General features: G+C 37.9%; 1 long non-coding RNA gene across 1 annotated transcript; it reads right to left on the bottom strand.

The window, feature by feature from the left end:
* Nucleotides 1–1477: 1477 nt before the first annotated feature.
* Nucleotides 1478–12222, bottom strand: LOC106081015 (uncharacterized). The gene is made up of 2 exons (XR_001220298.2): nucleotides 12120–12222; nucleotides 1478–2631 (listed from the first exon to the last, which is right to left on the bottom strand). It is a non-coding gene; the product is annotated as an uncharacterized LOC106081015 (long non-coding RNA).
* Between the last annotated feature and the right edge of the window lie 202 nt (nucleotides 12223–12424).

The following is a 12424-nucleotide window of genomic DNA, read 5'->3' on the forward strand; positions in this document are numbered from 1 at the left end:
GACGACGAAATATGTGATGTATTGTGCCATGTAAAAACTTCTCTTCAATGAGTTGTCGTAGTGCGGCACGCCTCTGTGACTTTCCATAAAAAGGGGGTGCCTTATGATTGAGCTTAAAAAACCTGAACCGCACCGAATCACTCATTGATATTTGAGAAATTTTCCGTATTCCTTAATGGAATATTCATGGGAAAATTTACAAAGCTGCCTTGGACAGCTCAAAGTTGTTGTTGTAGCAGTTTATGGTGTTCTATCTTTCGTCTGCTGGATTCTGTTGGGTGTCAAGACCCAGGAACTCTGCGACTAAGATGAGATGCGTCCACAGGGATCTGGGTCTGAGTCGAGTGGGTCAGGCCGGACAGTTAAACAGGTGACGTGTATCGTGCGGTCCCTGGTTACAATCGGGACATACATCTTGCACGTCAGCATCAATCCTAGCTCTGTGTGGTGGTCCACATGAGAACTGAGGAGACAGCCAGTCGCAGTTCGGAGGGCGGCATTCTGACAGATCTGAATATTGGCGCTGCATAACTTACCAGAGAACGACTTCTTATCCCTAAATTCCACAAATGATTGGCGACCACACAGATAATTCGCGACCCATCGTTTCAGGCCTGGCTGGAGGGACGTGTTGGCGATGTCCTCAAATGGCATGTGGCATGGATGACCATGTCGAATGCCTTCGATAGGTCCAGTGCCACGAGGACCGTCCTATCACATGGCCTGGGCTGATTGAAGCCGCGGCAAATGTGTGCGGTGATGGCATGCAAAGCTGTTGTTGTGCTGTGCAGCCTTCGAAATTCATGTTGATGCTCGGCGAATGGAAATTCTCCCACGAGGCTCGTGAGGAGTAATGCCTCAAGCGTCTTTGTCACTGGTTAGAGAAGGGAGATCGATCTGTACGACTCCCCCAAACTCGGGTCTTTTCCAGGCTTCAGTAGCGGGATCACTCTGCCCATTTTCTAGACATCGGGAACTATGAGAGTGTTCAATGACAGGTTGAGGACAGTGGTAAGGTACTCAACTCCAGGTGAATCCAGATTCTTCAACATCAATATAGAGATTCCGTCGGCGTTGGGCCCGCCTTAGATGATTTGGCGCCACGGATGACATTCGTAACTTCGCCCACGATAAATTGTGATGGCTGTTCATCGGCTCGGAGACCACGAATGGCTCTCCTCCTTGCCCCGTTTCCTTTCTTGGGGAAATGGAATAAACCTTTACTAAATATCAATAAACTCCTTAAGAGTCATGCCAAAATTTAGTTTCATCACCGATTTCTCTTACAAACTCCCCCTGTCACCTTCCGAGTTGAATAAAAACACATGGCAAGTTGTTTTTTTTTTTCGTTATACCTTCCATCCATAGAATGATAGGTATAACTTTTTTTTATTTTTATTTTAATTTTTTTTTTGGATTTTCTAAACTTTTTGTATTTATTTTGTTTATTTTTTTTTTTTTTTGGATTTTTTTTACATTTTATTTTTAATTTTTTTTTTTGGATTTTTTTGGTTCTTGTTATATTAAAACTCACAGAGCGTGAGAGTAAACACAATTGATAAGGCTATATGCAATTGTGGAAGGAAGCCTTCCTTCAAGGTTATTGTTGATGAAGATTTTTCTTTGAGATTGGTTTTCTTTCGTCAAAGTTCCTCTTGATGGTATTGAGCTTGTAGGCAAACTCCTCGATTAGACAGCATCTTCAATGGCAGGAAGTTCTCCCAACTCTTCGTTAATGGGTGACTGCTGCTGCTGTGAACAATTTTGCCAATAATCTTTGCTGCCCTAAGACTTGTCCATGCCTTCCGACAAATTTCTCGATGGTGAAGAGACGAGCCGACTGTTGGATGGAGCTCTTTCTTAGTTTAAAGAATCGCTCCTTACAAAAACTCTGGGCTCGAAGAATTGTGCGCCGCAGATTCTTAAAGTGCTGTATCCATGGATTGGGCCTCTTAGTACTCCTAAGTTTCTCGCTGCTTCACAACCTTGTAAAACTCTCCTCCACAGAATTTGTGCTAAACGCAAGGCATATCTTTGGGCATTGGATCTTCGGGAAATTGTTCTTTGATAATCTCTCTTGTGTTCTAAGAGAGAATCGATGTTAACTGCCGCGTTCTGGCAGCCTGGGTGAGGTGGTGTAACCCACTCCTACACTGACTGTAGTCAGTGGCTTTGTGAACTTCTGGCCATGCTCTTGGCCTGAAGTTTCATTGAAATATCCCCGCTCTGCTGTGGGGGGATGGTTTTCTTTGTGTGTGTGTTGTTGTTTAAAAACTAAGGAGATATGGCAACATCGTCCTTAGCTTTTGCTTGAGGTGTTACCAACATGTGCTGTGTTGGTTTGGCTGTGGGAATTCCTCCTGAATTCGCCCTGTTGCGCCGCTCATTTTCGCCGTCAATTGCCTTTTGAATTGACGTTGCCCGGGGATCACCGCGAGGAGGGCCGCCAATGTGGCGCCATACGTAGTGTAGTATAATGAGTCGACTTGAAGTTTTTCCCTTTGCGAAAAACTCCCTTGATCCCCGTTGATAAACTATTGGATGTTAGGCATTAGATGTTGATATCTTGCATGCAGCAAAATTTCGTTTTTTGAGCATTTTCTTGGAATGGTGGAGAGTGCCTCACAAATTCTGAAAAATAAGAAAGAAAACAATTATTATAAAAAACTTTTTTAATAAAAAATAATGGCAGTATTGACAAAAATTATTGAAGCCTTAAACAAGGTTTATTTGACAGTTCTATAATGGTCCAAATCTCTGATTTGAATCAAATGCTAATAAGCACAAGTCATTGTTCAATTGTGTTCAACAAAATATTGATCTTTTTAGTAGCTATATAGGTAAAAATAAACCGATCTGAACCATAAACGACACGAATGTCGGAAAGCCTAACATAAGTAACTGTGTCAAATTTCAGTGAAATCGGATTATAAATGAGTCTTTAAGGCTCCAAAACCTTAAATCGACAGATCGGCCTATATGGCAGCTATATCCAAATCTGGAACGAACTGAGTCAAATTAAAGAAGTATGTCGAAGGCTCCAACACAACTCACCGTCCCAAATTTCAGTGAAATCGGATTATAAATGAGTCTTTTAGGGCCCCAAAACCTTAAATCGACAGATCGGTCTATATGGCAGCTATATCCCAATCTGGACCGATCTGAGTCAAATTGAAGAAGGATGTCGAAGGCTCCAACACAACTCACCGTCCCAAATTTCGGATACATCGGATAATAAATGAGCCTTTTATGGGCCCAAAGCCTTAAAGCGAGAGATCAGTCTATATGGCAGCTATATCCAAATCTGGACCGATCTGAGCCAAATTGAAGAAGTATGTCGAAGGGTCTAACACAACTCATTGTCCCAAATTTCGGCGACATCGGACAATCAATGCGCTTTTTATGGTCCCAAAACTTTAAATCAAGAGATCAGTCTATATGGCAGCTATATTCAACTCTTGACCGATCTGAGTCAAGTTGAAGAAGTATGTCGAAGGCTCAAACACAACTCACCGTCCCAAATTGTGGCGACATCGGACAATCAATGCGCTTTTTATGGTCCCAAAACTTTAAATCAAGAGATCAGTCTATATGGCAACTATATCCAAATCTGGACGGATCTGGGCCAAATTGAAGAAGTATCTCGAAGGGCCTAACACAACTCACTGTCCCAAATTTCGGCGACATCGGACAATAAATGAGCCTTTTATGGGCCTAATGCCTTAAATCGAGAGATCGGTCTATATGACAGCTACATCCAAATCTGGATCGATATGGCCCAAATTGAATAAGGATGTCGGGGGGCTTAACTGAACTCACTGTCCCAAATTGCGCCGACATCGGATAATAAATGCGCTTTTTATGGGCCCAAAACCTTAAATCGAGAGAGCGGTCTATATGGCAGCTATATTCACATCCGGACCGATATGGGCCAAATTGAAGAAGTATGTCGATGGGCTTAGTTGAACCAATTGTCTCAAATTTCGGCGATATCGGACAATAAATGAGCCTTTTATGGGCCCAAGGCCTTAAATCGAGAGATCAGTCTATATGGCAGCTACATCGAAATCTGAACCGATCTGGGCTAAATTTCGGCGACATCGGACAATGAATGAGTCTTTTTTGGGCCCAAAGCCTTAAATCGAGAGATCGGTCTATATGATAGCTACATCCAAATCCGGACAGATCTGGGCCAAAGTGAAGAAGGATGTCGAAGGGTCTAACACAACTCACAGTCCGAAATTTTAGCACAATCGGATGATAAATGTGTCTTTATAACCCTAAGACTCGAAATCGGTGGTTCGGTCTATATAGGGACTATATCAAGATATAGTCCGATATAGCCCATCTTCGAACAGCTGTTGAAGGTCGTAACAAAACACTGCATGCTCATTTTCAGCCAAATCGGACAAATATTGCAGCTTGTAAGGGCTCAAAAAGTCATCTCGGGAGATCGGTTTATATGGGAGCTAAATCAGGTTATAGACCGATTTGGACTGCATTTGATGCAGTTGTTGAAAGGCACAACAGAACACAACATGCAACATTTCAGCTAAATCGGATAAAAATTGCGGCCTTTAGAGGCTCAAGAAGTCAAATTTCCCGATTTGACTAAAATATCTAAATATATTTAATATATCTAAATCTGAACCGATATGGTCCATTTGCAATCCTCAACGACCTACATCAATACATCACCTAGCCGCAAAACTTCACATTCGGTTATTTAGACCAAACATCCTGGTGAGAATATTAGAAAAGAATTTCAGCGGTGGTTTTCCCCTCCTAATGCTGACGACATTTATACGGTATTGTGCCATGCAGGAGTAGAGTTGACAAACTATCGAAAATCGCAATATTCAATATTTTCGATAGTTTTAATAATAAATATCGTTACTATCGTTAATTTCACATCACCTATATTACAAACGGGAACAAGAAAGAAGTAAAAATCAGGAGATCCGTTTATATAAAAGCAATGTCAATGCACAGACCAAATAAAACCAATGTAAATAAAGTCGGTTGGAAGTCATGAGTGAAATCATTGTACAAAATGTTAGTCTTATCGGATGGAAATTGCGCCCTCTATAGGCGCAATGTATCTTTAAGCATACATTCAGTGTGGGATTGCTTATTTTTGTTTTTTAGTTTTGCAAAAAAATTTACTTTTGCGATAGTATTCATCGGAAAAATATCAATCGATATTCAGCCAAAAAAAAAATAAATATCGAAAGTGCCATCGATATTTTGCCAACTACAATAATAAATCAACGAAATTCATGCCGGTGTAAAACAACTCAATGTACCAAATTTCAGCAAAATCGGTAAATAGATAGGCCTTTATGGGCCCAAGAACTTGAATCGGTTGATCGGTGTACGTGGCAAAAATGCTAATTTGCCGATGAACATTGATTCTGATTCATCTCAATGATAAGGGATCATATTGGGCACGGATATCGTAGGGCATAACAAATCCCTCTGTGTCAAATTTCAAAGAAATCCGGTAGTATATGCGCCTACTATGCTATGCTCCAATTAGAGATGTGCGCGTGAGTGATTTTCCACTCACGCTCACGAGAAAAATTTGTTGTTAAAGCACGCTTAAGCACAACTTTTTTATGTCGACTCACGTTCACTCACGCTTAAGAGACAAAAATTTTACTCACACACGACTCTCGATTCAAGAAATACTCACGAGACAATCACCATTCACAAGGCACTCACGACTAACGTTTAATCAAATATTTTTTGCGAGTCGTGAGTGTCTCTTGAATCATGATCAGAGTCGTGAGCATGATTTCACTCGCGCACGAAGAATTTTAATTCATTCAGGGTCACGCACGATCACGTGATTAGATTTGGATCTCATTCATGAATCGCGTAAATCACGCGCGACACAACAACGAGTCGAGAGCCCTAACACAACTCATTGGGCCAAATTTCCGCGAAATCGGATAATAAATGTGGCTTTAATGGACCTATGACCTTAAATCGGCAGATTGGTCTATACAGGGGCTATACCACTAAAAAGTGCCTATGGACAATAAAAGAAACTGTGCAAAGTTTCAACTCAATATTTCGATTTTTTAAAACGGTAGCGTGATTTTAAAAAACGGACATGGCTAGATCTCTTTAAATTTTACGACGATCAAGAACCTGATTTTAGGTCTGTGCAATGCAGGGTTGCCATACTGTCAGGGCCCAAACTTTTCAACAAAATATGTTTTGAACCGCTTTAACTTTAAATCAAATGACTGGATTTAAAAATTCCCAAAGAGCTTTTTCTGCAGAATCCCATATTGTTCCGTTTGGTATACATGTCCATAAGGGGCATAATTCTGAGGTGGGGTGTCTCCCCGGACATTTACCCAAATTTTTATATAATTTTCGTATTCTACTTTGAAATACTTTTTGTTTGAGTCCCGTCTTATATCGTTCGGTGTACATGTCCATTTGGTGTATAATTTTGGCGAGGGGCGACCCACCTCGCTATAGATGCCAAAGTTTCGTATTCTATTCTCAAGTACCTTTTGTTTGAATCCCATACTGCACCGATCGGACTCCATGTCCATTTGGGGGTGATCTTTGTGATCCCCAAATCCCCCGAATCCCCTGGTTCTAGACCTCAAATTTTTATGTAAGTTTCGTATTCTACCTTTCATTTGATAGCCATATTGCCCCTATCGGTAAACATGGCATATTTATATGGTTTCCGAAGTTAGGGCGCGCTCCTTCACTTGGGATCAAATTTTTATATCTCGTTCGTATATGGCTGCTAAATACCTTTCATTTGATACCCATATTGCCCCAATAGGTAAATATGCCCGTTTGGGTAGGACGTCCCCCGCTATTTGGCCCCAAAGTTTTATAGCAATTTCGTGTTTTTGGATTACCATAAGGTGACATACACAATTGCGTTGAAGTCGATGCACCCATCTCTGAGAAATCCCCATCGAGGATTTCACAAAATTAATGCCCTATTTTCAGTGGGGAGATAAACTCTACCACCTGTGAAAATTTCATGAAAATCGGGGTTCAGCTGTTTTAGAGTCTATTCGGCACAAAGGAAGCACAACCTTTTCAGTTTTATATAATAGATACCCCTGTGACAATCAAATCTAACAGAAAGTAAGTTAACACTGGCCACTAAATCCAGAAATAATGGCCTTTTCGAGATTTAAGTGCTAAATCCTATGCTTTTTTTGCTAGTTTTACCATACATAACTAAATCCCATTTTTGGAGGATTTATTTTTAAATTCCAAATAAAACCGATTTCATGGCTGAATTATCGATAAAAGTACCAAAATATGTAACTGTTTTCAAGAATTGTGTATGGATGTATGGCATAGGCACATTCATGTATACGCATGGACGCGTGTGTATATCACTTAAATCCATAGAAACGCAGTATAAGTTAGGTTAGGTTTTTGGAATTATTTAAATCCAGATCATAAAAATTTCAATGTAAACGTGCAAATAGCTGTAAAATAGATCTGACAAACTATCGATAATTGCATCCTTCGATATTTCTAATAGTAAATATCGATAGTATTAATCGTTAGTTTCCCATCACCTTTATTGTCAAACGAAATGAGAAGTTAACATCAGGAGATCGATTTATATTGAAGCAATATTAATGCACATACCGAATAAAAACAAATTTACTAAATTTAGGCCGGGTTTCTCATTCTCCGATTACAATTTATCGTATCGATATTCTTCTGATTAAAGGAATTTGGTTCTTATTGCTTATCCTAACGATAAACCGTAATCGGCAGATGGATGCCGATTAGTCACTTATCGTCCCGATAAATACAGCTGTGTTTTTGTTTACCAATTGCTGCATAATATAAGGGGTGTTCGCGAACTTATCCAGTATCAATTTGCAGGAGAGTAAGAAACTTCAGTAGAAATTTGGAACCTCTCATTTACATAACTCACCAAATGTTGTTCACTCTCACACTCTCTCTGATTGGAAAAAGGAACGACTTTGCGTAAACGTTTGTGAAAGTTATTGAGTACGCGAACACTCTAATAGCTGCGAAATGTTGCCATATCTTCCAAAATACTCTAAAGGTGTACGAGAAAACCAAATTTGTTAATAGGAGGTTCGTAGCCACGATATATTAATGTTCCGACTAGCTAACACAAACTTTATTTTTTTTCTACGAGAAACCCGCCCTTAATAAGTCAGTTAGAAGTCATAAGAGAAATCATTGTACAACATTTTTGTCCAATCGGATGAAAAATGCGCCCTCTATGGGCGCAATTTGTCTGTTAGGATACATTCAGTGTCGGATAGCAGATTTTGCCCAATCGGACGAAAAATGCGCCCTCTATAGGCGCAATTTATTTGTTAGGATATATTCGGTATCGGATAGCTGATTTTTATTGAATTTTGCAAAAAAAATTTAAGTTTCCCATATTATCGAAAGGAAAAATATCAATCGATACTCAGACAAAATAAAATACCGATAGTGCCATCGATATTTTGCCACTTCTACTGTTAAATCTGTCCATTTCTCTTCAGATTTATCGTTAAATTTTCGTTGGACCACGACAATCGTTTGAAAAAGGCACTTAAAAGTAAAATGCAAACCTTGTTTCACAGTTTGGAACTCTTTGAGCATGAAACCAAAGTCTAGCTGGCTCACATGCTGCAACACTAAAGACCGTTACGAGCCTTTGAAATAATTCGATATCTAAATTCATGCAATTTCAAACGATAACTGTCTAAAATGTTGTGGTGACTTTACATGGCACATCATGATGCGTGGTCATTTTAAAATTAATGAAGAAAATAAGGGTGTATGAGTTACATAAACACAAAACCATCAGTCATGGCTGAAAAATAATAAATAAAAAAAATCAATCTATCCAAAATAAATTTGTGGAAAGAGAAAAAAAATGGAAAAACGGTTAAGCATGGAAAATTAATTAATTGAAGACATTATATGGGAGCTACATCAAGTTCTTGGCAGATTTGGACCTTACTTGCCACAGTTGTTGGACGCCATAACAGAACACTATGTGCTAAATTTCAGCTTAATCGGAAAAAAATGAGGCTTCTAGGGGCTCAAGAAGTCAAATCCGAAGATCGCTTATATCGGAGCTACACAAGGCCCTTGACCGATTTGGATCGTACTTGGCAAAGTTGTTGGAAGTGAACACCGAACACTATGTACCAAATTTCAACCAAATCGGACAAAAATTTTGGGAGATCGGTTTATATGGTAGCTATATCCAAATCTGGATCGATATGGCCCATTTGCAATCCCCAACGACCTACATCAATGTTTAGAATCTGTTCAAAATTTCAGTCGGCTAGCTCTACGCGTTCGACCGTTAGCGTGATTTTGACAGACGGACGGACGTACATGGCTATATACTTTATGGAGTCCTAGATCAATATTTCGAGGTGTTACAAACGAAATGACTAGATTAGTATAGCCCCATCCTATGGTGGTGGGTATAAAAATCAACACGCTAAAATTAAACGATTTTTAACTTTGACGACTGAAAATACTATCTTCATGTGGGAGCACTGAATGAAGCACACTTTCAAGCCTCAAAGTTGAACATTTTTTAACTTTACTGCGTTGCATCCATTCACATTTTCTTGGAAATAGTTGCATATTTTGGTACTTTTATCGATTACTCAGTAAAAGAAATCGGGTTTATTGGGGATATAAAAATAAATCCTGCAAAAATGGTATTTATTATTGTTTGGTAAAACCTGCAAAAACCACAGGATTTAGCGCTTAAATCTCGAAAGGGTCATAAATCCGGATTTAGTGTAAACGTACTTTAAAATAAAACAGCAAGTTCTTCCGTAAAACGATTTATCGATATCGTTTTTTCTTTGGTCTTGTAAATTTGTTCTCTTTTTCACCTTAGTTTGGACATTTTTAAAACATATCTCTGTAGTAATGATTACACATTTCTGTTTTAACGATAATCGATTGACGCCAAAAATCAAAATGATTTTATTTTTTAGGCCATGACCGATGGTCATGTGTATATGTGACACATTTATTTTCATCAATACTATTACAATGACCTCGCATTTAAACTCCCCATTGCAGGGTCATATGGTATACAATTAGAATGACCGGTAGAGCATAGATATTATTTACGATTTACATCGTACAAAAATACCGGCTATTTGCACATGCTATCAATATTTCTGTAATGCAGAGTTTACACGGCACATCTGATGTATGGTCATCGTAATAGTATTGGTGAAAATAAAGGTGTATTCGTCACATGTACCATCAGTCATGGCTGAAAAATCAAAATCATTTGATTGCTTTCGATGAATGACATCTATCGATTACCGTTCACAAATATATGTGTAATCATTAGTTGATAGATATTCAAAAACACGTTCTGTGAAAAATAAGGTTAAGAAATGAGAGGTAAATTATGAAAAATTAAATAAAAATAATCAATGTACCGTTTTAGGCAAAAGCTGTAATCAAAACGTACACACGATGAGTACGATCGATCATGATGTGTCATGTAAACTCTGCATAAATCTATGTAGTAGTGATTACACATTTCCGTTTCAGCGATAATCGATTGATGTCAAAAATCGAAAAAAATAAAATGATTTTGATTTTTGGGCCATGACCTATGGCCATGTGTGCATGTCACCCATACACATTTATTTCCATCAACACTATTGCAATGACCTCGCATTTAAACTCCCCATTACAGGATCATATGGTATAGAATTACCGGCAAAGCAGACACATTACATTTAGATCTGCATCGTACAAAAATATCGGCTATTTGCACATGCTATCGATATTTCTCTAATGACTGGAACTACAATCGCTTTTCACGAATTTTTTTTTATGATTACTTTTTTTAGATAATAGGTTCTGAAGTAAAAAAAAAATGATTTCATTCCGTACGACATTTCCCAACAATAAAAGTATTATGGTACCATTGAGATTTTTGCAGTGTTTAAAAAAAAATCGCAAATCACATGTATTTTCAACTGTGAAAAACGCCGTTATAAAAAAATCAATTGAATTATTGTTTCTCTAACCTCTCTCTTCTATTCGCAGTTCAAACCTTTGACTTTCGATATATACACCACGTAGTATTGTGTTGAGAATTAAGGTATTATTATCGATTTCTCTCTCTCTCTCTCTCTCTCTAACATCAACTTTGAGTTAGAGAGGATAAAGTGTTGCCAGACTATCATTCGTAACAAAATTGTGGCCATATAACGAATTATTGTTCGAGCCATTACTCACAGCAAAAAAAAAATGTATTCGTGGGGGTTTTCTATTCGGGCTAACATCATTAAAAATGTTGTATGAAGTCATCAATACACACACGTTGGCGTTATTTTGGAGAAAGTCTCAAGGCCTTTTGTTTTGTTAAATGTGAAGGTTTTCTCAAAGACAGTTCTATAATTTTTATCACCGTTTGCACTATAGACAATTACTCATCGCCTCAATAAAAATTTGAAAAATAAAAAAGTTTGTATTAAAATGTAATTTTTTTTTTTGATTTTTATAGTTTTCAATTTTTCCTCAGCAAGGTATTTTCTTTTTTTTGGTCCAAAAGTTTTTTAGTATTTTTTTTCAGCCACGATTTCTTTGTGCTTCTCTCATACCCTTTAACGGTTCTCTTGTTCTTGGCAATTCAACTGTACTTTGCATCTACTACGAATTTTAGATTAATGCGCCATTTCTGCAATGCGTTTAATATTTAGTTATTTTCTGGAAGGTAACCAACCAAATTAGACAATATTTTTTGGAAATTATTTCTTTCTTTTCTAAGCTTTTAACATTTTTTCATTAAATACAGAATTAGATAAGTTTTCTTTAATTTAAATGACGTCATCAAGTTATGTAACCAATTTCTGTTTTTCTATCACTTTCTACAACACAATTTCTTGGAGCAATATAAAAGATATGGAAAATTTTTCAATTTTTAAAGACATTTAAAACATAAAATCACAAAAATATTGGATTTTTTCCTTGTTCTTTATCGTATTTGCGTTTTATATACTATATGCGAATTCGGTTCTTTTCAATTCAATGGATACACATTTTTCGCTCAACACTACACACACACACACACACATTCTACAACGTACTTTTTTTCTCGCTTCCGATTATTCCAACTTTACTGCTACAGCTCTCAACGATGACTGAATGTTTGAGGCGCAAAATGAGCGTTTGTTTGTCAGCCTATCTGTCATTAGCTCTTCCACTCAATCTACTAGTCACAGTGAATATTGTTATATGGGGAAAAATGTATGTGTCATGAGTAAAAGAGACCTCACCGTTACTATGAGGTCTCTTTTACTCAGTGCCAATATTTTCACTCACACCAAGTTTGGCTCCCAGAGAATTTTAATAAAGTATGTAGGTGAGAAAGAATATGTTGATGTGTTTTTGT

Source organism: Stomoxys calcitrans, chromosome 2 (assembly GCF_963082655.1).
Source record: "Stomoxys calcitrans chromosome 2, idStoCalc2.1, whole genome shotgun sequence".
Lineage (NCBI taxonomy): Eukaryota > Metazoa > Arthropoda > Insecta > Diptera > Muscidae > Stomoxys > Stomoxys calcitrans.